The sequence below is a fragment of the Triticum dicoccoides genome, chromosome 6A (genome assembly GCF_002162155.2).
Source record: "Triticum dicoccoides isolate Atlit2015 ecotype Zavitan chromosome 6A, WEW_v2.0, whole genome shotgun sequence".
Lineage (NCBI taxonomy): Eukaryota > Viridiplantae > Streptophyta > Magnoliopsida > Poales > Poaceae > Triticum > Triticum dicoccoides.
Genome location: NC_041390.1, coordinates 257,488,029 through 257,506,466, shown reverse-complemented (window position 1 = coordinate 257,506,466; position 18,438 = coordinate 257,488,029).

The following is an 18,438-nucleotide window of genomic DNA, read 5'->3' as shown; positions in this document are numbered from 1 at the left end:
GGCGTGCTGCGGCGGCGACAGCGGCGCGCGGCGGCGGCTCGGGCCGGCTAGGGTTAGGGTTTGGTGGGGCGGTGGCTTGGGCTTCGACCGGGGTGGGGGCGCGGCTTAAAAGAGGCCCGGCCAGGAGAGTCCTGGTCGGTTACGGCCCAAAGTCGGTTCGGACGTTTTTTTAAATAATTACGCTCGGAAAAAAACAAAAGGACTACTAAACGTACTCCAAAAATCCCGAAATAAATTTTCCCCGGCTTCTAAAATCAAGCCGCATAGGATGAACATTTATTTGGGGCCTAAATGCAATTTTGAAAAACGCGCATTTTCCTAAATTCAAATAAAGTAGAAAATAAACCAAATAAAATATTATTTGATTTTTTTATTAAATCGTCAATATTTCTTTATTTTGGGAAAGTCATTTTATTCCCTCTCTCATAATTTTTATAATAGAAATAATTGAAGATAAAATAAATAAAATCAAATGATCCTATTTTCAAAATTTGAGACAACTCAAATATGAAAATAACGAAATCCCCAACTCTCTCCGAGGGTCCTTGAGTTGCGTGAAATTTCTAGGATCAACCAAAATGGAATAAATATGATATGCAATGATGATCTAGTGTATGACATTCCAAATTGAAAATTTGGGATGTTACGAACCTACCCCCCTTAAGATGAATCTCGCCCTCGAGATTCGGGTTGGCTAGAAAATAGGTGAGGGTGGTGTAGGGTTTCGTAGTAATTTCAAAAAATTTCCTACGCACACGCAAGATCATGTGATGCATAGCAACGAGGGGGAGAGTGTTTGTCTACGTACCCAACGCAGACCGACTGCGGAAGCGCTGACACAACGTAGAGGAAGTAGTCGTACGTCTTCACGATCCAACCGATCAAGCACCGAAACTACGGCACCTCCGAGTTCGAGCACACGTTCAGCTCGATGACGATCCCCGGACTCCGATCCAGCAAAGTGTCGGGGAAGAGTTCCTTCAGCACGACGGCGTGGTGACGATCTTGATGTACTACAGCAGCAGGGCTTCGCCTAAACTCCGCTACAGTATTATCGAGGTATATGGTGGCAGGGGGCACCGCACACGGCTAAGGAATAGATCGCGTGGATCAACTTGTGTGTCTAGAGGTGCCCCTTGCCTCCGTATATAAACGAGTAGAGGGGGGAAGGCTGGCCGGCCAAGGAGGAGGGCGCAGGAGAGTCCTCCTCCCTCTGGGAGTAGGATACCCCCCCCCCCAATCCTAGTCGGAATAGGATTCGCGGAGGGGGAAAAGAGGAGGAGGGGGCCGGCCACCTCTCCTAGTCCTAATAGTACTAGGGGAAGGGGGAGGCGCGCAGCCCATCTAGGGCAGCCCCTTCTCTTTTCCACTAAGGCCCACTATGGCCCATATAGCTCCCGGGGGGTTCCGGTAACCCTCCCGGTATTCCGGTAAAATCCCGATTTCACCCGGAACACTTCCAATGTCCAAACATAGGCTTCCAATATATCAATCTTTACGTCGACCATTTTGAGACTCCTCGTCATGTCCGTGATCACATCCGGGACTCCGAACAACCTTCGGTACATCAAAATGCATAAACTCATAATGTAACTGTCATCGTAACCTTAAGCGTGCGGACCCTACGGGTTCGAGAACTATGTAGACATGACCGAGACACGTCTCCGGTCAATAACCAATAGCGGGACCTGGATGCCCATATTGGCTCCTACACATTCTACGAAGATCTTTATCGGTCAGACCGCATAACAACATACGTTGTTCCCTTTGTCATCGGTATGTTACTTGCTCGAGATTCGATCGTCGGTATCCAATACCTATTTCAATCTCGTTACCGACAAGTCTCTTTACTCGTTCCGTAATACATCATCTCACAACTAACATATTAGTTGTAATGCTTGCAAGGCTTATGTGATGTGTATTACCGAGAGGGCCCAGAGATACCTCTCCGACAATCGGAGTGACAAATCCTAATCTCGAAATACGCCAACCCAACATCTACCTTTGGAGACACCTGTAATGCTCCTTTATAATCACCCAGTTACGTTGTGACATTTGGTAGCACCCAAAGTGTTCCTCCGGCAAACGGGAGTTGCATAATCTCGTAGTCATAGGAACATGTATAAGTCATGAAGAAAGCAATAGCAACATACTAAACGATCGGGTGCTAAGCTAATGGAATGGGTCATGTCAATCAGATCATTCAACTAATGATGTGACCTCGTTAATCAAATAAGAACTCATTGTTCATGGTCAGGAAACATAACCATCTTTGATTAACGAGCTAGTCAAGTAGATGCATACTAGTGACACTTTGTTTGTCTATGTATTCACACATGTACTATGTTTCCGGTTAATACAATTCTAGCATGAATAATAAACATTTATCATGATTATAAGGAAATAAATAATAACTTTATTATTGCCTCTAGGGCATATTTCCTTCAGTTTCCCACTTGCACTAGAGTCAATAATCTAGATTACATTGTAATGATTCTAACACCCATTGAGCCTTGGTGTTGATCATGTTTTGCTCGTGGAAGAGGCTTAGTCAACGGGTCTGCAACATTCAGATCCGTATGTATCTTGCAAATCTCTATGTCTCCCACCTGGACTAGATCCCGGATGGAGTTGAAGCGTCTCTTGATGTGTTTGGTCCTTTTGTGAAATCTGGATTCCTTTGCCAAGGCAATTGCACCAGTATTGTCACAAAAGATTTTCATTGGACCCAATGCATTAGGTATAACACCTAGATCGGATATGAACTCCTTCATCCAGACTCCTTCATTCGCTACTTCCGAAGCAGCTATGTACTCCGCTTCACATGTAGATCCCGCTACGACGCTTTGTTTAGAACTGCACCAACTGACAGCTCCACTGTTTAATGTAAACACGTATCCGGTTTGCGATTTAGAATCGTCCGGATCAGTGTCAAAGCTTGCATCAACGTAACCTTTTACGGTGAGCTCTTTGTCACCTCCATATACGATAAACATATCCTTAGTCCTTTTCAGGTATTTCAGGATGTTCTTGACCGCTATCCAGTGATCCACTCCTGGATTACTTTGGTACCTCCCTGCTAAACTTATAGCAAGGCACACATCAGGTCTCATACACAGCATTGCATACATGATAGATCCTATGGTTGATGCATAGGGAACATCTTTCATATTCTCTCTACCTTCTGCAGTGGTCGGGCATTGAGTCTTACTCAACTTCACACCTTGTAACACAGGCAAGAATCCTTTCTTTGCTTGATCCATTTTGAACTTCTTCAAAATTTTGTCAAGGTATGTGCTTTGTGAAAGTCCAATTAAGCGTCTTGATCTATCTCTATAGATCTTAATGCCTAATATGTAAGCAGCTTCATCGAGGTCTTTCATTGAAAAACTTTTATTCAAGTATCCCTTTATGCTATCCAGAAATTCTATATCATTTCCAATCAGCAATATGTCATCCACATATAATATCAGAAATGCTACAGAGCTCCCACTCACTTTCTTGTAAATACAGGCTTCTCCGAAAGTTTGTTTAAAACCAAATGCTTTGATCACACTATCAAAACGTTTATTCCAACTCCGAGAGGCTTGCACCAGTCCATAAATGGATCGCTGGAGCTTGCACACTTTGTTAGCTCCGTTTGGATCAACAAAACCTTCCGGTTGCATCATATACAACTCTTCTTCCAGAAATCCATTCAGGAATGCAGTTTTCACATCCATCTGCCAAATTTCATAATCATAAAATGCGGCAATTGCTAACATGATTCGGACGGACTTAAGCATCGCTACGGGTGAGAAGGTCTCATCGTAGTCAATCCCTTGAACTTGCCGAAAACCTTTTGCGACAAGTCGAGCTTTGTAGATAGTAACAATACCATCAGCGTCAGTCTTCTTCTTAAAGATCCATTTATTTTCAATTGCTTGCCGATCATCGGGCAAGTCCACCAAAGTCCATAATTTGTTCTAATACATGGATCCCATCTCAGATTTCATGGCTTCAAGCCACTTTGCGGAATCTGGGCTCACTATCGCTTCTTCATAGTTCGTAGGTTCATCATGATCTAGTAGCATGACTTGCAGAACAGGATTACCGTACCACTCTGGTGTGGATCTTACTCTGGTTGATCTACGAGGTTCAGTAGTATCTTGATCTGAAGTTTCATGATCATTATCATTGGCTTCCTCACTAACTGGTGTAGGTGTCACTGAAACAGTTTTCTGTGATGTACTACTTTCCAGTAAGGGAGCAGGTACAGTTACCTCATCAAGTTCTACTTTCCTCCCACTCACTTCTTTCGAGAGAAACTCCTTCTCTAGAAAGGATCCATTCTTGGCAAGGAATGTCTTGCCTTCGGATCTGTGATAGAAGGTGTACCCAATAGTTTCCTTTGGGTATCCTATGAAGACACATTTCTCCGATTTGGGTTCGAGCTTATCAGGTTGAAGCTTTTTCACATAAGCATCGCAGCCCCAAACTTTAAGAAACGACAAAACTTTGGTTTCTTGCCAAACCACAGTTCATAAGGCGTCGTCTCAACGGATTTTGATGGTGCCCTATTTAACGTGAATGCGGCCGTCTCTAGAGTATAACCCCAAAACGATAGCGGTAAATCAGTAAGAGACATCATAGATCGCACCATATCTAGTAAAGTACGATTACGACGTTCGGACACACCATTACGTTGTGGTGTTCCAGGTGGCGTGAGTTGCGAAACTATTCCACAATTTTTCAAATGTACACCAAACTCGTAACTCAAATATTCTCCTCCACGATCAGATCGTAGAAACTTTATTTTCTTGTTACGATGATTTTCAACTTCACTCTGAAATTCTTTGAACTTTTCAAATGTTTCAGACTTATGTTTCATTAAGTAGATATATCCATATCTGCTTAAATCATCTGTGAAGGTGAGAAAATAACGATATCCGCCACGAGCCTCAATATTCATCGGACCACATACATCGGTATGTATGATTTCCAACAAATCTGTTGCTCTCTCCATAGTACCGGAGAACGGTGTTTTAGTCATCTTGCCCATGAGGCACGGTTCGCAAGTACCAAGTGATTCATAATCAAGTGGTTCCAAAAGTACATCAGTATGGAGTTTCTTCTTGTGCTTTACACCGATATGACCTAAACGACAGTGCCACAAATAAGTTGCACTTTCATTATCAACTCTGCATCTTTTGGCTTCAACATTATGAATATGTGTATTACTACTATCGAGATTCAATAAGAATAGACCACTTTTCAAGGGTGCATGACCATAAAAGATATTACTCATATAAATAGAACAACCATTATTCTCTGATTTAAATGAATAACCGTCTCGCATTAAACAAGATCCAGATATAATGTTCATGCTCAACGCTGGCACCAAATAATAATTATTTAGGTCTAATATTAATCCCGAAGGTAGATGTAGAGGTAGCGTGCCGACCGCGATCACATCGACTTTGGAACCGTTTCCCACGCGCATCGTCACCTCGTCCTTTGCCAGTGCCCGCTTATTCCGTAGTCCCTGTTTCGAGTTGCAAATATTAGCAACAGAACCAGTATCATATACCCAGGTGCTACTGCGAGCTCTAGTAAGGTACACATCAATAACATGTATATCACATATACCTTTGTTCACCTTGCCATCCTTCTTATCCGCGAAATACTTGGGGCAGTTCCGCTTCCAGTGACCAGTCTGCTTGCAGTAGAAGCACTCAGTTTCAGGCTTAGGTCCAGACTTGGGTTTCTTCTCCTGAGAAGCAACTTGCTTGCCGTTCTTCTTGAAGTTCCCTTTCTTCTTCCCTTTGCCCTTTTTCTTGAAACTAGTGGTCTTGTTAACCATCAACACTTGATGCTCCTTCTTGATTTCTACCTCCGCAGCTTTCAGCATTGCGAAGAGCTCGGGAATAGTCTTGTTCATCCCTTGCATATTATAGTTCATCACGAAGCTCTTGTAGCTTGGTGGCAGTGATTGGAGAATTCTGTCAATGACGCAATCGTCCGGAAGATTAACTCCCAATTGAATCAAGTGATTATTATACCCAGACATTTTGAGTATATGCTCACTGACAGAACTGTTCTCCTCCATCTTGCAGCTATAGAATTTATTGGAGACTTCATATCTCTCAATCTGGGCATTTGCTTGAAATATTAACTTCAACTCCTGGAACATCTCATATGCTCCATGACGTTCAAAACGTCGTTGAAGTCCCGATTCTAAGCCGTAAAGCATGGCACACTGAACTATCGAGTAGTCATCAGCTTTGCTCTGCCAGACGTTCATAACATCTGGTGTTGCTCCAGCAGCAGGCCTGGCACCCAGCGGTGCTTCCAGGACGTAATTCTTCTGAGCAGCAATGAGGATAATCCTCAAGTTACGGACCCAGTCCGTATAATTGCTACCATCATCTTTCAACTTTGCTTTCTCAAGGAACGCATTAAAATTCAACGGAACAACAGCACGAGCCATCTATCTACAATCAACATAAACAAGCAAGATACTATCAGGTACTAAGTTCATGATAAATTTAAGTTCAATTAATCATATTACTTAAGAACTCCCACTTAGATAGACATCCCTCTAATCTTCTAAGTGATTACGTGATCCAAATCAACTAAACCATAACCGATCATCACGTGAGATGGAGTAGTTTTCAATGGTGAACATCGTTTATGTTGATCATATCTACTATGTGATTCACGCTCGACCTTTCGGTCTCCGTGTTCCGAGGCCATATCTGCATATGGTAGGCTCGTCAAGTTTAACCTGAGTATTCTGCGTGTGCAAAACTGGCTTGCACCCGTTGTAGATGGACGTAGAGCTTATCACACCCGATCATCATGTGGTGTCTGGGAACGACGAACTTTGGCAACGGTGCATACTCAGGGAGAACACTTCTTGATAATTTAGTGAGAGATCATCTTATAATGCTACCGTTAATCAAAGCAAGATAAGATGCATAAAAAGATAAACATCACATGCAATCAATATAAGGGATATGATATGGCCATCATCATCTTGTGCTTGTGATCTTCATCTCCGAAGCACCGCCATGATCACCATCGTCACCGACGCGACACCTTGATCTCCATCGTAGCATCGTTGTCGTCTCGCCAATCTTATGCTTCCATGACTATCACTACCGTTTAGTAATAAAGTAAAGCATTACATCGCGATTGCATTGCATACAATAAAGCGACAACCATATGGCTCCTGCCAGTTGCCGATAACTCGGTTACAAAACATGATCATCTCATACAATAAAATTCAGCATCATGCCTTGACCATATCACATCACAACATGCCCTGCAAAAACAAGTTAGACGTCCTCTACTTTGTTGTTGCAAGTTTTACGTGGCTGCTACGGGCTTAAGTAAGAACCAATCTCACCTACGCATAAAAACCACAACGATAGTTTGTCAAATAGACTCCGTTTTAACCTTCGCAAGGACCGGGCGTAGCCATACTTGGTTCAACTAAAGTTGGAGAGACAGTCGCCCGCAAGCCATCTATGTGCAAAGCACGTCGAGGGAACCGGTCTCGCGTAAGCGTACGCGTAAGGTTGGTCTGAGTCGTCTCGTCCAACAATACCGCCGAACCAAAGTATGACATGCTGGTAGGCAGTATGACTTGTATCGTCCACAACTCACTTGTGCTCTACTCGTGCATATAACATCAACATAAATAACCTAGCTCGGATGCCACTGTAGGGTTTCGTAGTAATTTCAAAAAATTTCCTACGCACACGCAAGATCATGTGATGCATAGCAACGAGGGGGAGAGTGTTTGTCTACGTACCCAATGCAGACCGACTGCGGAAGCGCTGACACGACGTAGAGGAAGTAGTCGTACGTCTTTAGATCCAACCGATCAAGCACCGAAACTATGGCACCTCCGAGTTCGAGCACACATTCAGCTCGATGACGATCCCCGGACTCCGATCCAGCAAAGTGTCGGGGAAGAGTTCCGTCAGCACGATGGCGTGGTGACGATCTTGATGTACTACAGCAGCAGGGCTTCGCCTAAACTCCGCTACAGTATTATCGAGGTATATGGTGGCAGGGGGCACCGCACACGGCTAAGGAATAGATCACGTGGATCAACTTGTGTGTCTAGAGGTGCCCCCTGCCTCCGTATATAAAGGAGTAGAGGGGGGGAAGGCTGGCCGGCCAAGGAGCAGGGCGCAGGAGAGTCCTACTCCCTCTGGGAGTAGGATTCCCCCCCCCCCCCCAATCCTAGTCGGAATAGGATTCGCGGAGGGGGAAAAGAGGAGGAGGGGGCCGGCCACCTCTCCTAGTCCTAATAGGACTAGGGGAAGGGGGAGGCGCGCAGCCCATCTAGGGCAGCCCCTTCTCTTTTCCACTCAGGCCCACTATGGCCCATATAGCTCCCGGGGGGTTCCGGTAACCCTCCCGGTATTCCGGTAAAATCCCGATTTCACCCGGAACACTTCCAATGTCCAAACATAGGCTTCCAATATATCAATCTTTACATCTCGACCATTTCGAGACTCCTCGTCATGTCCGTGATCACATCTGGGACTCCGAACAACCTTCGGTACATCATATGCATAAACTCATAATGTAACTGTCATCGTAACCTTAAGCGTGCGGACCCTACGGGTTCGAGAACCATGTAGACATGACCGAGACAAGTCTCCGGTCAATAACCAATAGCGGGACCTGTATGCCCATATTGGCTCCTACATATTCTACGAAGATCTTTATCGGTCAGACCGAATAACAACATACGTTGTTCCCTTTGTCATCGGTATGTTACTTGCCCGAGATTCGATCGTCGGTATCCAATACCTAGTTCAATCTCGTTACCGGCAAGTCTCTTTACTCGTTCCGTAATACATCATCTCACAACTAACATATTAGTTGTAATGCTTGCAAGGCTTATGTGATGTGTATTACCGAGAGGGCCCAGAGATACCTCTCCGACAATCGGAGTGACAAATCCTAATCTCGAAATACGCCAACCTAACATCTACCTTTGGAGACACCTGTAATGGTCCTTTATAATCACCCAGTTACGTTGTGACGTTTGGTAGCACCCAAAGTGTTCCTCTGGCAAACGGGAGTTGCATAATCTCATAGTCATAGGAACATGTATAAGTCATGAAGAAAGCAATAGCAACATACTAAACGATCGGGTGCTAAGCTAATGGAATGGGTCATGTCAATCAGATCATTCAACTAATGATGTGACCTCGTTAATCAAATAACAACTCATTGTTCATGGTCAGGAAACATAACCATCTTTGATTAACGAGCTAGTCAAGTAGATGCATACTAGTGACACTTTGTTTGTCTATGTATTCACACATGTATTATGTTTCCAGTTAATACAATTCTAGCATTAATAATAAACATTTATCATGATTATAAGGAAATAAATAATAACTTTATTATTGCCTCTAGGGCATATTTCCTTCAGGTGGTCCTTCAGCAAATCTTCCTCTCGTTCCCAGGTGGCTTCATCCTCCATGTGGTGGCTCCACTGAACCTTGCAAAACTTGATAACCTTGCTGCGGGTGACTCGACTGGCATACTCTAGAATCTTAACTGGTTTCTCCTCATAGGTCAAATCACTATCCAACTGAATCGCTTCCAGTGGTACCGTATCTCTCAGCGGTATGTCAGCCATCTCTGCGTGGCACTTCTTCAACTGGGATACATGGAACACGTCGTGAACTCCTGACAATCCTTCGGGCAATTCCAACTTATAGGCAACTTCTCCCGTACGCTCCAAAACTTTGTATGGGCCTGCAAAACGTGGCGCTAACTTTCCCTTAACTCCAAAACGCTTAACTCCTCGAAGTGGTGATACTCGAAGATAAACTCGGTCTCCGACTTCGTAAACTGTCTCCTTGCGTTTAGAATCTGCATAACTCATCTGCCTGGATTGAGCTACCTTCAGCCTGTCGCGAATTAATTTCATTTTCTGTTCAGACTCCTTTATCAGATCCGGTCCAAACAACTGGCGATCTCCAACTTCATCCCAGGACAAAGGGTCCTGCACCTCCTTCCGTACAAGGCTTCGAAAGGGGCCATTTTCAAACTGGATTGATAGCTATTGTTGTATGAGAACTCTGCATACGGCAAATTCTCGTCCCAACTAGATCCGTAATCTAGCACACAAGCTCTTTGCATATCCTCCAAAATCCGATTGACTCTCCCAGTCTGTCCATCTGTCTGTGGATGAAAAGCTGTGCTAAACTCCAGTATAGTTCCCAAAGTCTCATGCAACTGATTCCAGAACTTTGAGGTAAACTGGGTTCCTCTGTGTGATACAATGCTCCTTGGAACTCCATGCAGACATACGATTCTGGTCATGTATATCTTTGCCAACTTTGCACTGGTATAGGTAGTCTTCACTGGAATGAAATGAGCTACCTTTGTCAAACGATCGACTACAACCCATATCAAGTCATACCCTGAACGTGTTCTGGGCAATCCTGTAATAAAATCCATGCCTACCTTATCCCACTTCCATTCAGCTATCGGCAATGGTTGTAGCAATCCTACTGGCTTCTGATGCTCTGCATTCACTCTCTGACTTACATCACAAACTGCTACATACTCCGCAATATCCTTCTTCATTCCGGTCCAACAGAAAATATCCTTCAAATCCAAATACATCTTGGTATTTCCTGGGTGAATCGAATATGGTGAATCATGGGCCTCTTGGAAAATTAACTTCCTGATCTCCGGATCATTTGGCACATAAACACGGTCTTCAAATCATAGGGTGTCGTGCTCATCCTCACGAAATCCCTTAGCTTTTCCTTTGCTCATTTTCTCCTTAATAGAAGCAATCTCCTTGTCAGTCCTTTGAGCTTCTCTGATCTTATCCATCAAAGTAGACTGAATCTCCAATGCTACTACATAGCCTCTCGGGATTATTTCCAAACATAGCTCTCGAAGATTTTCGGCTAACTCCCTTGGTAAATCTCCCGTCATTAGGGTGTTGACATGGCTCTTACGGCTTAACGTGTCAGCTACTACGTTAGCCTTTCTAGGGTGATAATGCAATCTCATATCATAATCCTTGATGAGCTCCAACCATCTCCTTTGTCTGAGGTTCAACTCCTTCTGTGTGAAAATATACTTCAAGCTCTTGTGATCCGTGTACACCTCGCAATGGTTTCCAATCAGAAAATGTCTCCAAGTCTTCAATGCATGCACTACGGCTGCTAAATCCAAATCATATGTAACATAATTCAACTCATGGGGCTTAAGCTGTCGTGAGGCATATGATACAACTATTCCTTCCTGCAAAAGCACTGCTCCAAGTCCTTGACGTGAAGCGTCACAATACACCTCATAATCCTTGGTCTGATCCGGTAAAATCAACACTGGTGAGGTAACCAAACGTTTCTTCAACTTCTGAAAACTAGCCTCACATTCCTCAGTCCATATGAACTTGGTATCCTTCTTCAACAACTCCGTCATAGGCTTCGCAATCTTTGAGAAATTCTCAATAAACCTCCGGTAGTATCCTACGAGTCCAAGAAAACTCCTGATCTCTCCAACTATGGTTGGCGCTTCCCACTTGGTCACAGTATCAACTTTAGTGGGATCTACTGCTATACCTTCTCCGGATATAACGTGTCTGAGAAACGCAACTTCTTTCAACCAAAACTCACATTTGCTAAACTTGGCATATAACTGATGTTCTCTGAGCTTTCCAAGAACCAAACGCAAATGCTCCTTATGCTCCTCTTCATTCTTCGAGTAAACCAGGATATCATCAATGAACACTACGACAAACTTATCCAAGAACTCCATAAACACTTTGTTCATCATGTTCATAAAATATGCAAGTGCATTAGTCAGACCGAATGACATAATGGTATACTCGTACAGCCCATACCTGGTGGTAAAAGTTGTCTTAGTTATATCCTGTTCTCGAATCTTCAACTGGTGGTATCCTGATCGCAGATCGATCTTGGAAAATACCTTAGCTCCTTGCAATCGATCAAACAGATCATTGATCACCGGTAGTTGGTACTTGTTCTTGATGGTTACTTCATTCAATCCTCGATAATCAACAACCATCCTTAACGATCCATCCTTCTTTTCTACTGGAAGTACTGGCGATCCCCAAGGTGATGAACTTGGGAGAATATATCCTTTATCCAGTAACTCCTTAATCTGCTTCTTGATTTCCACCAAATACTTTGCGGGCATCCTATATGGTCTCTTTGATATTTGCCCTGTGCCTGGCAAAAGCTAAATCAAAAACTCAATATCTCTATCTGGTGGCATGCCTGGCAACTCTTCTGGAAATACATCGGGGAAATCCTTCACTACTTGTACTTCCTCCTGCATAACTCCTGTTAAACAATTTACTTGAGTCCTCTTCGGCACATGACGGGATACATACTTGATCCTTCTCCCTTCTGGGGTGGTAAGAAAGATCGACTTACTGGCACATTCAATATTCCCTTCATACTTTGACAACCAATCCATGCCTAATATCACATCCAATCCTTGAGATTCCAACACTATTAGGTATGATGGAAATACATAGTTACCAATCCTTAATGGTAACCGATCACACCATAGACTAGCCATATATTCTGCTCCAGGCGAGGTTACTAACATGGGTGACCTAAGGGCTTGGGTTGGCAGTTTATACTTATCCACAAATCCCCTTGATATGTATGAATGCGATGCACTAGTATCGAAAAGAACGAGTGAAGTAAATGACTTAACCAAAAACTTATCGATTATTGCATCCGACTGCTCTTCAACCTCCTCCACATTAACGTGGTTCACCTGTCCCCTGTTGAAAGGGTTCGGCTTATTCCCAGAGCTTCCATTGCCATTTCCATTCTATGATTCAGGACATTCGTTGGCATAATGTCCGGTCTTCTGGCACTTAAAGCAAGTGACTTGGCTTAGATCTTTCTTGGCTGGGGTCGATGGGTTGGTGCGGTTCTGGCCGTTGCTTCCTCCATTCCCATTACCAGTCTTGGGGCCATTGTGATGGTGCGAGCTACCTCCTCCATGGGTGTGCTGGAAATGTCCTCCCGGTCTAGGGGTAAAACGTGGCTTCTGCTGAGCTCCACATTTGTACTTTCCTTGTCCATACTTCCTCTTGCGATTCTCAATTTGTTGCTGCTTCCCTTCAATCATGAGAGCACGATCTACCAACTCCTGGTAGTTGTTGAAGGTTGCTACCATCAAATGCATGCTCAACTCATCATTCAGTCCTTCCAGAAACTTCTCCTGCTTTGCTACATCCGTAGCAACGTCATCTGGGGCATAACATGCTAATTTACTAAAGTCCTCCACACATTGGCCAACTGTCTGTCCTCCTTGGCGCAAGTTGCGAAACTCTCGCTTCTTCATGGCCATATCTCCTGCTGAAACATGGGCAGTTCGAAAAGCCTGCTGAAACTGGTCCCACGTGACAGTGTCGATAGGGAAAGTGGCTGTGAAATTCTCCCACCATGATGCTGCGGGTCATTCAAGCTGATGTGCGGCAAACTTCACCTTTTCCGCATCCATGCATCCTGCTGTGGTCAACTCTCTAGCTATCTTGCGGAGCCAATCATCTGCTACTATTGCCTCGGTGCTACTGGAAAACACCGGTGGATTCAGCCGAAGAAAACGTGCTAAGTGATCAATAGGTGGTGGTGGCGGTGGTGGGTTGTTGTTGTTGTTCCCTTGATTCTGATTCTGGACTAGTAACTGCATCAATGTGTTATGTTGCTCGATCAACTGGGTGAGCTCCGGTGGGAAGGTAAATCCGGGGTCACGTCTCGGAGGCATCTGAGGGTTTAGAAAAGATGAGATTTAAGAATAGAGGGGGTCTAAAGAGAAAACACTACCCATATGCACATGAGGCAAAAGCAAACAATTCACTTCATTCATTCAATCGAACAAGGGCATACAATCGATCTAACTATCCCAAAAGTGCTCGGACTATAATATTTACATGGTGGACTACTACTACTGATGAGGTGGTCTACTAGAAATATTCTTCGGTTGTAGACTCCACAATATCTGCTCCAGCTTCATCAACGTAGTCATCATCGCTATCATCCGGATCCGAGTCGGTGTCGTCGATGATGATGTAGTCTTCCAGGCGAATCTCCTTGGGTTCTTCGTCTTCTTCTACCGGTGTAGCGCCTCCCAAAAATATTCCGATCTTCTTGATCAGATCATCATTCTTCTCTACTAATACTTCAATTTCTTCTTCATAATCTTCATGTGTAGCCTTGATGTAATGCCCCGAGACCGATGTGCCAGGTGTCTTCCAATTTTCGCTGTCGTCGTCATGTCATTTTCTTGCGTGTTGCATCTCATCATGTCATCATGTGCATTGCATCATCATATTTTAAAACTTGCATTCGTCAGGGTTCTCCGAGTTTCTCTCTGTTGTCCGTTCTAAGCCCAACCACAGTTGCACGCGCCCGCGGCGTGTCCGAAATATTATTTTTATAAGTGGCCGAAAATGTTCTCGGAATGGGATGAAACTTGGCGTGCGGTCTTATAATAGTGTAGACAGAGTGCCTGTCAAGTTTCGTCGCATTCGGAGCTCGTTTGATAGCCCAACCGTTATATATATAGCGGCACCGTTGCCGATATTTTCGTCGGACGTTTTCGGTCTTCGGAAACCCGTGTCGGGCTGCAGTTCTTTTCTCTCCTCTCAGTCCAACCCTCCTACACAGCCCGAGTCTAGCCCACTAAACCCCCCTCCGACCGGAACCATTCGATTACGATCGGAGGGCTCCGAAACCCCCCTAACCCTAGCCCCTTCTCTCTATATATACACCTTCCCTAGCCCATTTTTGGACAAACCTAGCCTAAACCTATCCCCTACCTCTAGCCAGCCGCAATCCCCACCCCCTCCTCGAATTCCGTGCACATCCAGCCTCCCACCGCCACTTGGTGTCGCCGCCGCCGCGCCCCGGACCAATCCGGGCGTGCCACGTCGCCCCTGGCCGTCTCCAGCCACCCCTGGGCCGCCATGTGGCGTCGCCACCTCACCCCAGCGCTCCCCACTGCCGCCGGCCCTACGAGCCCTGTCGCAGCCCACCTGAGCCCATCTGGGGCTCGGGACAGCCCCCGCATCGCCTCCCGCTCCCTCGTCCCTGAGCTCCAGGGGAGGGAGCTCCCGCACCAGGCCCCGTCAGCATCCTCGCCGGAGCTGCTCGCCGGAGCAGCAACGAGCTCCACCAGGTCAACCCCGTCCCTCTCCTCTCCCTTTTCTCTCTCTTCTCTTTTTCTCTCCCTGACCTCTCTTGTCACACCCTAGCTAGTTCAAGCATTAGAGTGTGCATCATGTTTAAATTCCTCTTAAATTTGAAATGGGGAAGGCAGAAACCCCCAACACCCCCTGGAAACAACTAAGGTTTACTAAAATTATTTTCAATGAACCTGAAATGCCCTTCTAAAAAGTTCACCCTCTTTGTCTTGGGTTAGAACCTCTGGCAAAATTGGTGCACAATTTTCTAGGTCAAATAGAAGGTCATTGAATTAAATCATAAGTATTTGAATTTGGGCATTTAAATGCTATAAAATAATTTAAATGCTCAAATAATTCTTGAAATAAATGTTTGTTGTTGGAAATATTGTAAACAGAGCCCACAATTATTTTTAGGATTTTTGGAAACATTTTAGTATTTTTAATAAAGCCCAACAGTTGCAGTTAAATAGAAAAGGAAAACAAATCAGAAAAAGAGTGAGAGGGAGAAGCCCACCTGGGCCTTACCTGTGCTGGCCGGCCCACCTGGCTGTGCCAGTCGTCACCCACCTCTGCCAGTAGGCAGAGGCGTGTCGCCAGCACGTGCTCCCGCGGACACCTCCTGCTTCCAGCTCCTGCTGCGTCCTTGTCCCCATCCGAGCGCCACGGAGACGCCCAGCACCTCCCTGCACTCCTCCCCTCTCTCCCCCTCATCTCCCTCACCCTCCCTGCGATGGCTGAGCGCGATCCTCGCCGCCGTTCGTCGTAGTTGCCACCAGAGCCACCCCTCGCCTCCCTGACGTGCCCGTGAGCTCCGCCTCCATCGTCTACGCCTCCCCGTCGACTCACGCAACGCCGGACGCCTCCAAGCGCCTCCCCGATGCCTTCTTCTTCCTCGATCCGCCGAGATTGCCGGCAATGCCCCGATGACGTCTGACCTCTCCCGAGCCCGCTGAGACGCGTCTTGCAACCGCCGTGAGCTCCTCTACCAATCCCCCCTCTTCTCTGCTTCGTTTGTCGCCGTAGACGCCGCCCCCTTGCTCACCGTAGCATGTCGCCGCGCGAGCTCGACGCTGGCGTCACTCCGGTGGCCTTTTGGTCAAGCGCGGGTGCTTAACGCACTCCCCGCACCTCGCAGCGCCTCGCTAGCACATCCGTTTTCCCCCTAGCTTGCTGCAGCAGCAAAATCACCAACGGCCAAGCTCCGGCCGCCGCCACGAGCTCAACTCCGGCGAGCTCGCTCCACCCCAGCTCCTTCCACTTACCCCACTAGATGCGCGCGAGCCCCAGCTACGCGTAGGACCAAACCACGGTCGAATTGGTCGCCTGTGGCCGATTTCCGAAGCTCTCCGCCGTCTCGGCCTCGCCGGCGGCTCAACGCCGGCGGGATTTACCCCGCTGACCAGGGGTTTGACCCCAGTTTGACTCCGCCTAAGACACTAATAGGTGGGGCCGGCTCCTAACTAATTCAGATTAGTTTAAATTAGAGCTAATCACTCTGTTAGAGGATAATGACGTCATTAACTAACCCTCTCTCACTGACATGTGGGCCCAGAGCCTAACTAACACAGTTTAGTGCTAACTAAACACATCCGCGAAATGACTTGGTGTCAATCAATGACTTTATCAAGCTGTACCCACCAAAGTTTAGCCATTCCGTCGATCCCCTCGACGCGGATGACTAGCTTCGCAGCATCACCCACAAGCTATGTTCTGCCAATGTAGCCGAAGCCGACAAGGTTACTTACGCTACCTACAATCTCGAAGGCCCTGCTAGCCTCTGGTGGGAAAATTTTGAAGCTATGCGCCCGGTCGGCCAAATCACTACTTGGGCTGAATTCAGTGAGGCTTTCCGTGAGCATCACATTCCGGAAGGTCTCATGGATCGCAAGAGGGAGGAGTTCTGCAATTTCACCCAAGGAAGGCTGACTGTGGATGCATATAGTCGTGAATTTGGGAATCTGGCATGCTATGCCCCTGAAGAGGTATCTACTGACGCTAAGAACCAGGCAAGGTTCTGCAAGGGACTTAGCCTTAAGCTTCGCCGCGATCTTCGTCTGCATGAGTGCACCTCCTTTCAGAAGTTGGTCAATAAAGCCATCAGTGCTGAGACAGGCCAGACTGATTATGACGCTTCACGCAAGCACTCCCGTGATTTTGGCTCTTCACCCGGCTCTGGAGCTCAGAAGCGCCGGGTGTGGATCCTAAGCACGGCACTGCCACCCAGGTTCATCCCGAGGCCATCCTTTGAGGTGCCTCGTCCCAACCAGCAATTTGCACCGCCCAAGCCCTATGGTGGCCCCGCTGCTAACGCTGCTCCACGCCCCAATGTGGTGACATGCTTTAAGTGTGGAGAGCCGGGTCACTATAGCCGAGAGTGTCCCCAGAACAACAACCCCACTCAAACTGGAAAGTCCGTTGGCCGTGGTAAGCCCGCGGGAAAGACATTCTACGCCAAGCCGGTCACTACTGCCCGTGGCCATGTCAACTATGTTTCAGCCGAGGAGGCTCATGAGGATCCCAATGTTGTCCTTGGTACGCTCCTTGTTAACTGCCATCCTGCATCTGTTATTTTCGATATTGGAGCATCTCATTCGTTCATATCCAAGAATTTTGCTCGATTGCACAACACGACATTCTGTGACATGCCCTCTACCATGGAAATTCAAACTCCTGGCTCTAGATGGTAAACTTCTAGAGTAAGCCGTGGGAACGAAATTCTTGTCGATAGACTTGTCTTCCTTGCATCCTTAATAGCTCTCAAGTCCTCGGACATAAACATCATCTTGGGTATGGACTGGATGTCAGCTCATTATGCTAAGATTGATTGTGCCACTAGAACCGTTCAACTTACTCACCCATCGGGCAAGACAGTCAATGTCTTAACTCGAGTGGCCAAGCGCCAGCTCTACTCCCTAAATGCCAACCCCTTCCAGACCTTGAGGATGTTCCGGTAGTCCGAGACTTTCCAGATGTCTTTCCAGAAGAACTGCCAGGTGCTCCACCTGACAGGGATGTTGAGTTTGTGATAGACCTTGTTCCAGGAACCGTTCCAATTTCCAGAAGACCCTACAAGATGGCACCCTTAGAACTAGCAGAGCTTAAGAACCAACTCGATGACTCCTTGAAAAAGGGTTTCATCCGTCCTAGTTCCTCTCCATGGGCTTGCCCCGTCCTCTTCGTCAAGAAGAAATATGGAACAGATCGAATGGTTGTGGATTACCGACCTGTCA